The 14,092-nt window shown below is 45.1% G+C and overlaps 1 protein-coding gene across 5 annotated transcripts in view; it reads left to right on the top strand.

The window, feature by feature from the left end:
* Nucleotides 1–9,538, top strand: part of VAMP1 (vesicle associated membrane protein 1) — a 30,316-nt gene extending 20,778 nt beyond the window's left edge. The window contains exons 6-8 of one of the 5 annotated variants that reach the window (XR_015801904.1): nt 5,007–5,238; nt 5,546–5,764; nt 7,750–9,538. The gene's annotated coding sequence lies outside the window, so the exon portion shown is untranslated. Of the gene's footprint in view, nt 1–5,006 lie in introns of all 5 variants that reach the window. The other 4 variants (XR_015801903.1, XR_015801908.1, XM_088160614.1 and 1 more) reach the window with 4 other exon arrangements.
* Nucleotides 9,539–14,092: the final 4,554 nt, after the last annotated feature.

Below are 14,092 nucleotides of genomic sequence, written 5' to 3'. Positions count from 1 at the left end.
CTTCTGAGTGTTTTGCCCATCCACATCTTTCTGGGTATTTCCACTGAGGTATTGACCTATCAAGGTGAGTCACACCTGATGGAACTGGTTTTGACACTGATGGTTATTACCCTCACTGCCATTCAGGCTCAGCAATTATGGGATAATTTGTCTTCTGAAATCCCAAGTCTTGCAATAGAATGAAAGATCTTCCATCAGGCACTACAAATCCTCTTTGGAAGTTTTGGTTCATCATATTTACTCCACCTCTAACAACATTTTAAATCCAAGGAGCTTTATGCTGAGAGGATCCTTGTCACTAGTTCCTTCTCTTGTGAAATGGGAAGCGCCCTGTTGTTCTGGGCAGTGCTTCTGTATATTACATCTTCACAAGCTCTGAATGCATGATTGCTTTTTATTGCTACTGAACAACCTTTGAGTAAACATGAATCACTCTTTATGGCACCAAATTTGAAATGTTTCCTTACCAGCTACGTCGATTATCTGCCCAGGTAGGAATTTGATAATGATCTGTAGTACACACAACATTTTAAAATAGAACAAGCTTCTTTTCTACACATTGCTGCTGTCCCTACTGTTATGGGAAAAAAAAAAAAAAAAAAGAAAGAAAAATCTCTCTCTGACTGGTATGGATTCTAAGTGTAACAAATTTTACATATTTTTTAACTACTTGTAAGACCTTCAATCCATTTAATTCTTTCTGTAATCTGTTTATCTGTATATCTGTGTATGGGTGTATCTGTGTATCTATATATCTGTAAATGCAATTGTACTTTCCTTCTGCTACAAAGCAAAAACCAGTGATTATTTTGGGATTATTTCTGGATTACCTGCAGCTGCTTATATTTATCTGTATTAAAACTAGTGACCTGAACAGTCAAGGAATAGCATCATAGATGTTGCTGTAAGTTTGTTTGGCCAAAGAAGTCCCAGCACAGCAGGTGGCAAAGATGAGTGGATGTGAGGCTACAGGTTGAATGGCTGCTGTCTTCAGCAGGGAGGTGTTTCCCCAGGGTGCAGGAACTCCCTTGAGGCAGAGGTGGTGATCTCCAAAGAGGGTCATTATTAAAAAGCCATGAGGGATTTTCAAACCAAGGTACTGAGCTGTTGAATGCCTTTTCCCTTGCTACTGATGTAACTGGCCAGGCAGCAGTGGTGTCTGTCCCAAATAACCAGTGATACCACAGCAGCAAGAGCGTGTCCATGTACACATTTCCACTCCTTTGTGTCCCCAGGAGGCTGATCTTCAATGCATGTCTTCATTTGTACCTTGTAGGAGCAGAGTGGCTGCAGAGAGCTGCTGTGGTGAACCAAAAGGGAGCCCCAGGGTAAAACTGAAGCTGTGTCTGTTACGTACCTTTCAGCATGAAAGATGGGAAAAGATTCTACTGGGTAGAATCATGAAAATAAAATATTGTAGGACTGAGAAAGTCCTGCTGGAGACTGGGTGGAGGGAACCTAGCCTCTCTTCCTAGGAGAATGAAGTCAAGGTGAGTGGACCCCAGAAGACTCATCTGACAAACCTGAATTAGCTTCTGAAAAATGTAGCTGACTTCCATCTGTTGTCCATATTTCAGGATAAGGGATATTGCTTCCTGGAAATGGTGTATCAGACAGGGTGCTGAAGAAGCCCAGTGACCCCAGACCCTTTAGCCACACTACTTTGTGTCTGAGCCAGCTGCCATCTTCATTACTTGTCACCCATTGTCCTGCATGAGAGAATCAGTCACCAAGCTCTACCTCTGCTGCACGTTCCCTCATGGAGGATCATGCAGCCAAATCCACAGCTCCACAGACACTGATCTCATTCCAGTCCTGCTGCTATGGGACCAAGTGTGGAAATGGCCAGATGAAAATTCCCACCCACTAGCACAGCTAAGCTAACACACATCTGGAAGCTGGGTGGACAGTCCAGGCTGGAACAGCAGCCAGCAAACCTATAGGACTGGTTCTGCATCTGCTGTGTCCTGAGGGGCAATTAATAAGTGGGCAATCAAGATGGAGCCTCTTTGACGTCCCCCCACCCTCCCCTGATCTCCCCAAGTGAAATCTTCAATTTCCTCATTCCAGCCCTAACAATATAACCATTATCACAGCCACCTGACTCCCTGGCTCTCTGTCCCCACCCCTTTACTGATCTCTCCTGCCTGTTCCTGTAAATCGGAGGCAGAAGCAGCCACCTCAGACCAGCTTTTCATCCGGCAGCTGCTGCTCCCCAGCCAAGAGAGATGACGGGGCTAGGGCTGGTCCCCTGCTAGCCCAAGGCAGCACCAGCCTCGGCACAGCTCGGTGGACACAGGTGCTCCCTGCTGCCTGCCTGCAGCTTTACCAGAGCTGGTGACAGGACAGCCTTGCTTATGTTTAGCTCGATTTTTGACACTGCCTCATTGTGATTCTCTAAATGCCCACCCAGGCACTCCCATCCCAGTGGTTTCATGTTGCTTCTGCTCCTCCGGTCTGCTCTGCTGATGGTAATCTCTCCTCCTCTGTAATACAAGCCAAAACCTATCCCCTTGAAAAGGGAATCCAAATGGAATTAAGGCCTTAAAAAGAAAAGTTAATCTATAAATCCCAGTTCTTTTGTGGGCAAGGCCAGATTTCATAGCCAAATGGCCCAAGGGAACACCTCCCACCACACCCTTCTCAAGGGAGGAGCAGAAGGCATCACCACCACTTTCCAGTATCCCTTTTATTTGTTCCAAGGCGTTCAATTAATTCTTCTGCTTGAGAGATTTTATGTCTTCCCTCGCAAGGTCTCAGGCTAGGAGTGACTCAATGGTCTGGAAATGGCCTGAAAGCTCTGGAATGGTCCAGGAGGCAAAGAACCTAAATTTTGTTAAAGGTGTAGCTTGATAAATTCAAGGGAAGCATTAGCTAACAAGATACTCTTTGGTATTGTCTTGATTTTTATAATTTAGTAATCTGAGGTTTGCCCTCTGTAGGATTCAGAATATCTGGATTCATATATTAATTTTTTTTTGTTTCATCCTTTCTTTTAAGCAGAAAAGGTTGGTCAACAAAATGTGAGTCTTAGCCAACCCATGTGACTATTTCTAGTGATAGTAAGAGTAAGATTTCTTCATTATAGTCACTATCCCATTCTGTAATTTCTTCTTTTAACTCTATATCAAGATTTCAACTGCTTTAGATACATCTCACGTACCAAGAAGTTTGTATTCTTGGGTGACTTTTGGGGTCAGGAAGGGGTTTTCATCAAGGGAGACACACACATAGGTTTTTTTTTAGAGAAAGAATCTTCCTCTCTACCTCGAAAATGGTCCACTTCAAGGGGTCTCGGGCCTTTTGTATCCCCTGCCAGAAAAGAATCTCAAAATATTTGCTCCTGGTATGCAGATGTGCATATTTACCAGCTGAGGCAATTGATCTTTCATTTAAGGACTAAGGACTTGGTAAGATGGTGATGGTGTTTTTTGGGAGGACAGATCTGTGAGGATATTTAGGTATGTACAGAAACACAAAAGAAGGGAAAGCAGCAGTTTGTAAAGAAACCAATACTAAACAAACACAGAACTTCAGAACTGTTTTAAAAAGAGGGAAAAGAAAATGATAAAAAGTAGGGTTGAAAACAGTGGAAGGAGAGCATTCCATCTGAATGGAAAGAACAGTAGTGAATGAACTCAAAAAGAGAAGAAAATTGTGCCCTCCTTCTCTGCAAGCTGCACCTGGATATAGAGGGAAGTCAGTGTTACCATGCCATACAACCCTCGCCGCCACCCTTCATTTGTCCCTAACCCCTTTTGCCTTCTCTTGTCACCACATCACTGTACCTGCTTGGGCAGTGTTGCTGTTCCTTCTTATTTCTCTCTCACCCCCTCTGGGTAACATTTCAGTGCCCAGCACTGATGGCCTATAACAACACCTGCCACAATTGTTTTCTGCTGTGTGTCCAAAAGTGTCACCCCTTTCACATTTTCATCACCTGAATTCACTCCTGTCACACTTTGCCATCCTTAGTAACTGGGGATGCTCATGGGCTGAAAAATGGGGTGAGCACCTTCCTTGTGGGCTACAGAAACAATTGTCCATCAGAGTAAGGAAATTTCCAAAAAGCATCTGGAGTTGTCTACAACTGGAAAATTAGAGAAACTTTGTAATGTTGCATATAGGAAGGCTGCAAGGCAGGTCAAACAAGGAACAACTAGCAAAAGGAATCAAAACTAACTCTCTTGAAACTCATCAGGCACCTGCCAGATGTTCTGAAGGGTAGAGCAGTGATCAGGCTGTGCATGGAGTGCACAGCAGAGATAAGGCCATCATAGACACCTCTGCAGCCTGTGTGAGGCGTCGAGTGATGAGATCAGGGTGGCAGAACCCATTCTTCAGCAGGGTGGGGTTTGCCAGCGAACCTGTCTGAAACTGAAGTGGCTGTGGAAAAGGCTGTTCAACACACTGACAAAGCAAACAGTAACAACTTGCTGGGAGCAATGGCATTTGTCCAAGAGTCTTAAAGGATCTCCGGAGTAAAATGGCTGAAACTGCTCCGAGCAGCGTGTAACCCAATGTCTACCTCTAGCGTGGTATCTCAGGAGAGAAAAGAGCTGAATGTGATGCCCCACTTTGGCCAGGTGGTAGAAGAGTTTCTGGGACTTGTTTGGGCTTCAGATGAAAATAACATGAATAAAAAGATGAGAGATTAGTACAGCCAGAGACCAAGAGGGCCTGGAGCAGCATGGCACACCTCTCCATGGTGCCTATGCCCCCAGCAGGACATCCATACTGTCCTCTGCCAACCCGACAGTATGTGTGCTCTGGTCCACCTCCTGAAGGTTTGGATGCATGGATGAATGCTGCCTGTGGTACTGGAGCCAGCCAGGACCTGTGGAGTGGTTGGCTCTTGCTGCAGGACATAAGGGATGTGGTGGTCCGGGTGCTTTGACTCAGCTCCTGGTGAAGGGGACAGCAGCAGTGACAGTGGGATGTGTTTGTGTCCAGCAAACTGCTTCACTGCTGGTGCTGACCCTCTCCTTTCTTCTTTCCTGATTCAGGAGAAGGAGCTCCCAGTGCTGCAACCTACCTGGGGACATGGGTGGGGATGGTCCTCATGGTCTCTCCTCACCAGGGGCTGCTGCCAGCTGCTGCTGGTCTTGGAGCTTGAAATCAACCCTCTCCACTCCAGATGGGCTTTTTGAACTTCTCAGTTGATTTTTCGTCTGGAGAGAATGTCTGCCATTTTTCAGCATCTGCTTCACTCATTGAAGGAAATGCATGGGAACCCACGTGAGTGTGCTGGGAGAAATGGAATTTTCAACTGACCTTGGAGGAGGAGCATGTTTTTGCAGTGGGTGGGAGCTGGACTGACTTAATGTAACACATCATGCTCTGGAGTGAAGCATGGGTCCCGTGTTTCGTCTGGGACAATATAGGGGTGGTTGTAATAGAGCTGGAGGCCTGGAGAAAAGACCAATTCTTTCCCCTTCTCTTCTTTCTCCTTTTGTTCTTTCTTTTGTGTGTGTTGTTTCTGTTTGTGGGTTTTTTGAGAGGTGGAGAATGTGGAACGTTACAGGCACTTTGTTGTCCATTGTAGCTTATGACTGCTCATGTTACTGAAGTCCAGGTGAAGGACACGTCAGAGAAAGTGTTCAAGGCAGAAGATTGGTGTCACTGTGAGAAGCAAACATGAAGCACTAATGAGGATGTGTCTTTGGTCAGCATTTTGTACTCTTCAGGGAGCTGTATCCTGATAACCCTTCAGACCCAATAAAAGGTTCTTCACAGATGATGAGCTTGGCAATTACATGTGAGGGTGAGCACAGCTCTCAAGAGTTCTGACATTTTCAGAGATTCCATGGAATCAGAGAAAGGTTTGAGTTGTCAAGGACCTTAAAGATCATCTAGTTCCAACCCATTGGGCAAGGACACTTTTCACTAGAGCAGGTTGCTCAGAGCTCCATCCAGCATTCTCACATGTTTCTAGAGTGACATCTCTACAGCTTAAAAAGCAATCCTTGGTAAGCTGTGTCTATCCTGTGGTGTACTTACACTGAATTCCAGTGTCACACAGGTGCATGGCTGGTGGGGCCTGGCTCACTGGCCTGGAGGGTCGGGAGTGGCCTCTCCTGTTCTTGTGTCTGCCATGTTCCAGAAAAGGGCTTTGGCTGAACATGGAGCCTGCTCTGCTGTACTGTGCTGGAGAAACAATGCCCACAGCTGCATTGGAAGCACTGCAGAATGTGTGATTGTGATATAAAGTGAGGTTGAAACAAACACAATTAATTTAAATTATTTGCCAGTGTATGCTTTCTTGGAGGCAGCTGAGCTTCAGCTCTGTTCATAAAGTGCTTCTGAACCAATGTAGTTAAACTGCTGAATCTATTTTGCTAACTTAAATTGAGTGAGCAGAGGCATAATCAAACAAGTGGAACCTATGGGAAAAAAATAATCTTGAGCTCTGCTTTATTCTTTGAAAAATATCTGCTCTTTTAATACCACCTAAGACGTTCTAGCTTGTCCATATCCAGAAAACAATGTAGCCACAGCCTCCAAGTAATCTTTGTTGGCTCAAGTGCAAAGAACTTAATCTTTTGTTTTGCAGATTGACAAAACATGTATAAAATTTTGTATCCTATATCCAACAATTCTCCTAAGAGTTAGTTTTAAACATGTAAATTTAATATTTATTTGCACTGACACAGTGTGCCTTACAATGGGCTGGTGTGCCCAGCAGTTAATCAGATGATGACCAGACTCCTGCTCCTCGATCCACGTGGCCAGGCACTGATGCCATGTGGCACTTGTCCACAGCACATTTGACCTTGGAAGGCAGTGTGGCTGTCTCCCAGAGAAGCAGAATGACTAATATTATTTATCCCTGTCTTCTTAATGCAATCAAGTTTATATTTGATGCACTCTTAGTCTTAGTGACATTTTCTGTAATAAGTGTTTTATATTTAAAATTGAATTAATATTGCTGTTAAGCACAAGGTCACCTTGTTTATCAGTGAGTATTGCTTTTTTCTGCTTCAGAGTATCTGCTTCACCTGTTTTTGTGTTTTAAACCCAGCTTGAGGCCTTCAGGGACACAGTAATTGCGGACTCTAGTGGGGAATATCAGAGAGCAGGTAGTCAAAATCAAATGCCATGGTATATTTCTCCTTATGAGGAATACGGCCATTCCTAATGCATTTCTTCCATACCTCCCCTATTTTCTTCTGTACCTCCATTATTTTTCCTTCCTTCCAAGTCAGCTAATGGGCCAAAAGGCAGATCAACTGCCAGCTCTCATTTCTGGTGTAACACAGGCCTTGGAATTTTACCCAGTGTTTCTTTCCACTGATGTAATTAATCTTTCCTTTCCTTTCCTTTCCTTTCCTTTCCTTTCCTTTCCTTTCCTTTCCTTTCCTTTCCTTTCCTTTCCTTTCCTTTCCTTTCCTTTCCTTTCCTTTCCTTTCCTTTCCTTTCCTTTCCTTTCCTTTCCTTTCCTTTCCTTTCCTTTCCTTTCCTTTCCTTTCCTTTCCTTTCCTTTCCTTTCCTTTCCTTTCCTTTCCTTTCCTTTCCTTTCCTTTCCTTTCCTATCCTTTTTTCTTTCTTTTCTTAAAATTACTTTGAAAGGACAACTTGAAAAAACTAACCTGACCTTTATTTGAATACCTTGAAAGAGAGTCTATCCCTTTTATTGACTGATAGCTAGGACAGCCATCCTCACTGCTGAGGATGTGATGGCTTATTCTGCTCTGAACATGCCTAAATATAACTTGCAGTGGTTGATTCTCACCATGCCTTTCTCTGCAGGTAATGGTGCCACCAGTATTCTGTGGTGTGACTGAGAGATACTGGTTTAGTGAGACCAGAGCAATGGCTCAGTGTCCCCTGTCAGGCGTTGTCTGACCTTCTTAATTGCTCCTGTCATTTTGCCCTGGACCCTCTCCAGGCTTTCAGGATAATTAAGAGCCATGTGGGCGGCTGCTCTGTGGGTGAGTGCTGCAGCTTCAGGCTTTGCTGGGCTTTCAGCTCTGCACTGTCAGTCACAGGTGATGGAGACTCCTCCAGTGGCTGCCAGCGAGGTTCCTGCTCTTGGCACTTCATCCTTCCTCACTGTCTGCACAGGAGCCAGTGGTCACACACCCACCTGGGGTTGTCCAGGGGGGTCCGAGCCCAGCAAACCTTCCGTGAGTCCTGAGCCAGAACAGCAGCATCAAAAGTGAAGAGGAAAGGATATAAAGAAAAACTGCTTCCACCAGCAGTTACAGCCTGCCCCTGGTCACTCTTAGGTGTTCCCACGAGTCAGACAATTCAGAGGGATTCAAGGATCAACAGCATTGAGGGAGCATGGTGGTCCAGGACCTGAAGAGACTCCACTACCACCCCTGAGCATCCTGTCTTGGCTGAGGATGTCCACCTGGCCGGGTGACTTGTGCTCATTTGAAGGACTTCCTCTCCTTTAGCTACTGACCTTGACATTTGCAAATTTTATCAACAATATTTTTTACTGTTGTATCTCTTGTTTCAGTTATTAAACAGCACAGTTCTTGTAGAGACACACATATTTTCAGCAGTGATTGGTGTTTCTTTTTGGACAACAAAGTTTTGCCTATTAGCTGCTAATTAATCCATGTAATGCAAATTGTGATGTATATAGATGCTATTTTTTTTTCTTCAGAATTTACAAGTTTCTTAATTTGTTTTCACCAGTGCTTTCATCAAGCAAATGTATTATTTTGTCAAAGAATGAAGTCAGGTTTGTTTCTCACAACTTTTTTTTAATACTAAATTATGAAAATTATTTTAATTGTTGGAGCATCTCTTAGCTAACTTGTAATAACTTTGCACTCTCTTACCTGTGATTATTACTACAGAACCATCTAACAGTCAGGTGTCATCTTTGGATATTGGCACATGTTTTTCCAAGACCTTGGGATTTCTTTAGTACACGAGGATTTTTAAATACCAAACTCCATTGGGCCAGATGCCTCCTCAGTCAAATTTTTTTATAATTCTGAGATGCAAATTTGCTTGGCTACTGATCTGAAAATACTTATGCTTAATATATGCTATTAAAACTTTCCTTAGTTTGCAGGAAGATGAAGAAGTTTTTTACTATCCTCCTGTAGTGTGAATACTGTATGCAAACAGTTAACTCACTTTTCTGTATTAAGAGGCCTCCATCAAAAGTCTTCACTATCAGCAGTTTTACCTATATCCACCCAGTAAGAGCCTAAGCTCTCACTGCTATTTCTTAGTTCTCAATGTATTTTGAAAAAAACTGCTTCCAAGTGCTGTTAGCACTTGCAGCAATCCAGTTTTTCCAGATTATTTTGAACACTCCTTATCACCTTGTATGCTTCATAAATTCTCACTTTTATTGTGTGCCATATACCTCCTTTCTGTACCCCTTCCCTCTCTTTTTTTCTCCTTCCTGTTGGTTTTATACAAGATTTCTAAGTGTTAACCTTCAAATTCCCTCTTAGGCCAGAAAAGTGTTGAATTGTGTCTGTCCTTTTTTCACAGAGACACAGATCTTCTTCATCTTGTGAACTCCCAGCAGTGAAATGTCTATTAATAAAAATTTTATTGCAGCTTTCTCCTGCGGAGTGCAATTTTTCACATTGCTTGATTTGCCATCAATTTAACCCATAGCTTCCCCTGCTTGAGGATTTACCATTTTGAAGTGGTAATTTTTGCCTACATATATGCTCAGCTCCACACATAAAATGCATAAATACATAAGGATCGTGGTTAATATCTTGTAGGCATTGACCAAGTGTACTTATATACATTTACAGGTACACATCTACATACACGTTGCATATCACTTGCAACATGTACACATACATGCATGTACCTGTATTTCCACATCACACATATGCAGTTGTACAAACACACTTATTTTTAATGTGATTTTCTCTGAAACTAGAGATGAGGCATTTCTAAAAGTGCGTGCCTGTTGCCTGTAACACAGCAATGCAGCACGGAGCTGAGGCTGTCCGGGCTGCCCTCCCTGGATGATGATGTTTTTTTCCTGTGAGTCCATCCCTGAATGTTCATTCAGCTCTTCCACCAAGGGCAGCCCTCCCCCTCCCATACCTACCAAACGCTCTGTTAATATTTGGACAGGGCTGGCTTTTCTGAGCAGTGTGTGTCAAGAGACAGGAGGCAAAGGGCTGCAGGTGAGTGGCTCAAAGGTATCCTCTGTTCTGAAGCCCTTCAAAGTTGTGGAGGCTTTGGTTTGTCTGAAAAGGAGAGAGAAACAAAAAAAGAAGTAAAATGCAGTAAGATCAAAGCAGTGCAAAACATCACCTCATGCTGCCTTCTACCAGAAAGGGGTCTCCAGCTCATCCACTCCCTGCCTCTCCTTGCAGGATCCTGGGATATCCTGACCTCCATCTCTCTTAAGCAACGGTGCAAGGGAGATGAAAATGCTCTTCTCTGCATCTCGACCACAAGGGAAGAGGCTCAGCATCCCACCTGCTCTTCTCCTGAGCACAGTGAAGGGGTCAGTGATGAAGATGATAGCAGCAATAATATCTCCCACCTGTCCTTGGGATCTCCCTTGCTCTGCAGAGGAAGAGAAGGCTCAGTGATGTTGTGTTGCCTGGAGCAGTGGAGTAGCCAGCGAGTTGTCAGAGCTAAATAACAGTGCTCCCCAGCAGCTGGCCGTGCTCTTGTCAGGCACACACATGTGACAGGAAACAAGCGAGCCAAACCCACGCAGACCCAGGGCCAGTTGTACTGGCTGCACTGATGTGTCATAACTCGTTAAAATGCAGGTATGACTTGCTTTTCCCTGCTGGGTCAGAAGGAGACAGGAGCAATCTGACATCAGCCAGGAGAGTGCGAACCCCAACAGCTCCAACAGGGGGAAGCATTTTTTGCTATAGTTCTCTGTAGCATCAGCTCCAGCTGAACATTGGGTCCAGCTCTGTGTCTAGCCCCTTGGGGCATGGCTGTTTTCTTGTGCCTGTCCACTGGGGTCCAGCCCACTTGCTATAGACTTTTGTTCTGTTGCTTCACCTTCAGTCACGAAATCTCTTTTGCCCTGAAGGAAATAAGATGTTTCCTCCCTGAGAAATCTCAGGGAGTCAAATAAAAGCTGAAGAAGTGGAGAGGTTTTGATCCCCGTAGTGGGTAGATGAGGTGTGAGGGCAGGATGAAGAACTTGTCCCTCTTCCCCTGACGCCTACGTGGTGCCTTGAGATGGGCATTCACAGAGATGAGCTCTGCCAGGGCAGCTGTTGGTGGCTGGTGCCTGCGTTGGGACTGAACTGATGCTGAGGCAGGAGGTGATGCTGGAGGTGTCATCTCAGCTTTGCCAGCGGTTGGAGAAATGTGTGTTTGGGATGTTGTGGCAGATCAGACTAGTCATCACATCTCTCTCGAATGATGCCACTGCTGGGATGGCATGAACTCTTGGAAATTCTGGAGGAGGTAAACAGGGAATTGATTTATTGATAGCACAGTACAAAAGTCTGTCCGTCCACCAGGGAAAGAAATCTGTGACGATGGGTGTTGGGAGCAGTGGTATGAGGGTGCAGGACTGTTTCAGTGCCTGAGGACAGGGGACTCCTGTTGCCCCCAGGCACTTCCCTTCCTGGCCAAATGCATGTGGGTGATTTCTGAGCCTAGTGCTGTGGGATGGACACACAAACGAATGCTACATATCTTGTCTCCTAGGCTCAGTCCTTGCAGCCAAGTGGTGGCTCCCCACTTCCTAGCAGCTTTGATAAATCCACGTGGACATGTGGCCACCTGGCCAGCTGCAGTCAGCAACGTTCTCTCCTTGACTGCTGCAGTGGGTTTTTCCGAGCAGCAGGGCAATGCTGACCCTGCTAGAGAGCCACAGAGTGACCATGAGCCAGGATGTAAGGCAAGGCCCTCACCAGCCTGCTGAAAGCTGTGTGCGGGGATCTCAGAGTCCACCTCCTCCCCATCCTAGACCATACACAGCAGGGATTCTGCGTGGATGGATACTGACTGCCAGTGGATCCCTCTCACCCTGTACCATTTTCCTCTCTGGAAGAGCATTCACGTTTAGGAGAATATTTTCACCCTATTTTCACTGGGTGACCGTCACTATAGGGGTGGAGGTGCAGGAGAAGCCCCACACTGGCTACCAGAGCTGCTTCACTTTCACTCTGACAAAGCTACAGGGAAAAAACCTCTACATTTAAACCTATTAACTCTTCCCGCACCAAGCTTGGGAGCCTGGATGCAGCAGGGAAATGAGGCACAACTGCTGGGGTCGAGGAGCCCCTCCCAACCTGCAGTGTGTTTGAAAGCAGTCACCTGTCTGCATATTTGCTTTTTAGACTGCTTTATCTTTGTGAAAGACTTGGAGGCTGAAGCGGGTTTCCTTTTATTTTTTTTTTTCCCCCTTCAAAACCTTCTTCAGTCTGGAAAGAAGATGGTTGCTCTGCAGTGGCATGAGCCAGCTCCAGCTCCCCTTTAGCCCAGTGGGCGTGTAGTGCCACCAGCAGCTGCCAATTCAGCCCTGGCTTTGCAGGAAGAAACATCAAACTTCGAGAAAGGAAATAGATGAGCTCTGATGGTGTTTAACTACTGCCTTTTCTCTGTCTTTCAAACACATGGAGAGAAGACTGCTGCTTCTCTGCTGCTCTGTTTCCTCTCTTCACAGTAACAGAACACACCCTTGCTGTGGCCAGCTAAAATCATGGAAACACACCTGCAGGAAAGCATGATAACCCTCAGCCACAGCTTGGGGCTCTGGATACAGACTTACCCTTTGCATCCCAGTTCCATCCTCACTCACCAGTTCAGTACTGCTTGGGAAAGCCTCCAATGAATATTAACTCTTCTTGCAGAAGCTATGCTTAGGAGCCATGAGCTGTCAGAAGTGGCCAGCTGCTCTGCCTGGTGCTCCCACTGCCTCACCAGGGTAAGATCACACATCTACCAGCACACCTGTGAGTCCCTGCCAGTCTGAGATGCACTTACCTCTGCTCCCCTGGCCCTACAGGTTATTGTCCAGCATTATCCATGCTCTCAGAGAGCACCCACATATTCCAACAAAGCACAGCTTTACCATGAAGGCATCGAGTTCAAGAGAGCCATTCAGTGGTGCTACAGCTGCTGGGAGAGTGCTTTGTATCTGTTTTCCTACTCAGAGAGATAAAAACCTGTTAAATCACTATGTGATGACAAATAAGGAGGTATCAGTGAGCAGAAGCCTAGACATCAAGGGAAAGAATACACTCATTGTGATGAGAGAAGCAGCAGCAGACAATAGCAGTATCCAAAAGACCGTCTAGTTCAGCTAAGGGAAGCAGGTGAGGCCCGAGTAGCAGATGCTGGTGCACTGCAGGGAATCTCAGGCAATGCTGTGGAATCAGAGGAGTGATATTGGGAGGAGACCTCCAGAGGTCTCCGGTCCAACCTCTGACTCAGTCAGGTCACCATAATTTTTTCCAACCAAATCTGGAAACCTTCCAAGATACTCAGAAAGGTACTGCCAACTTTCTGGGGACCTTTTCCAGTGCCGTTTTTTTACCCTTCCAGTAAAAAAGTCGCTCCTGAAGGTCAGCCTGAACCTACTAAGTTTCAGCTTGTTGCCTCTGCTTCTTGTTACATCACCTGCTACTCTTGAGAAGACCTTGGCTCCATTATCTTTGTAACCACCTTCTAGTTATTGGTAGGAAACTATATAGGGTATAAACTAGATATCAGGCAAGTACAGAAGCATGGTAGCATAACAGTCATCACAGGTGTTAAAAATTCTGCTGTTCAGGACTGGTAGAAAGGAAAATAAAACCAGTTCGTTAATATCACATGTATGATGTTACAGGTTGTTTATATGGAGCTCAGAAAGCTAAAAGAGGCTTTTCTCTGGTGCAGCTCAGTGTCAGCCATGAACTGCTCGAGTTCATACCTGGATATGTAGGGAGAGAGCAAATATTAAAAGAGAGAAACCCCAGTAAGAACTCTGCTGCCATGGGGAAAATAACTTCAGAGTTATGGATCAGTGAATCATCTCTCATCATCATAATGGGCCTCAGGCCTATTCAGCATGACATGACAAATTCCTTCACCAAACCATCACTGAACCTACAAAAGATTCGTTAGTTGTAAATAGCAATTAAGTCAGAGAGCAGGTGGCCATCAAAAATAAACTTGGAGTGTG

Source organism: Sturnus vulgaris, chromosome 2, assembly GCF_052056855.1.
Source record: "Sturnus vulgaris isolate bStuVul1 chromosome 2, bStuVul1.hap1, whole genome shotgun sequence".
NCBI lineage: Eukaryota > Metazoa > Chordata > Aves > Passeriformes > Sturnidae > Sturnus > Sturnus vulgaris.
This window is presented reverse-complemented; position numbering and strand designations above follow the sequence as displayed.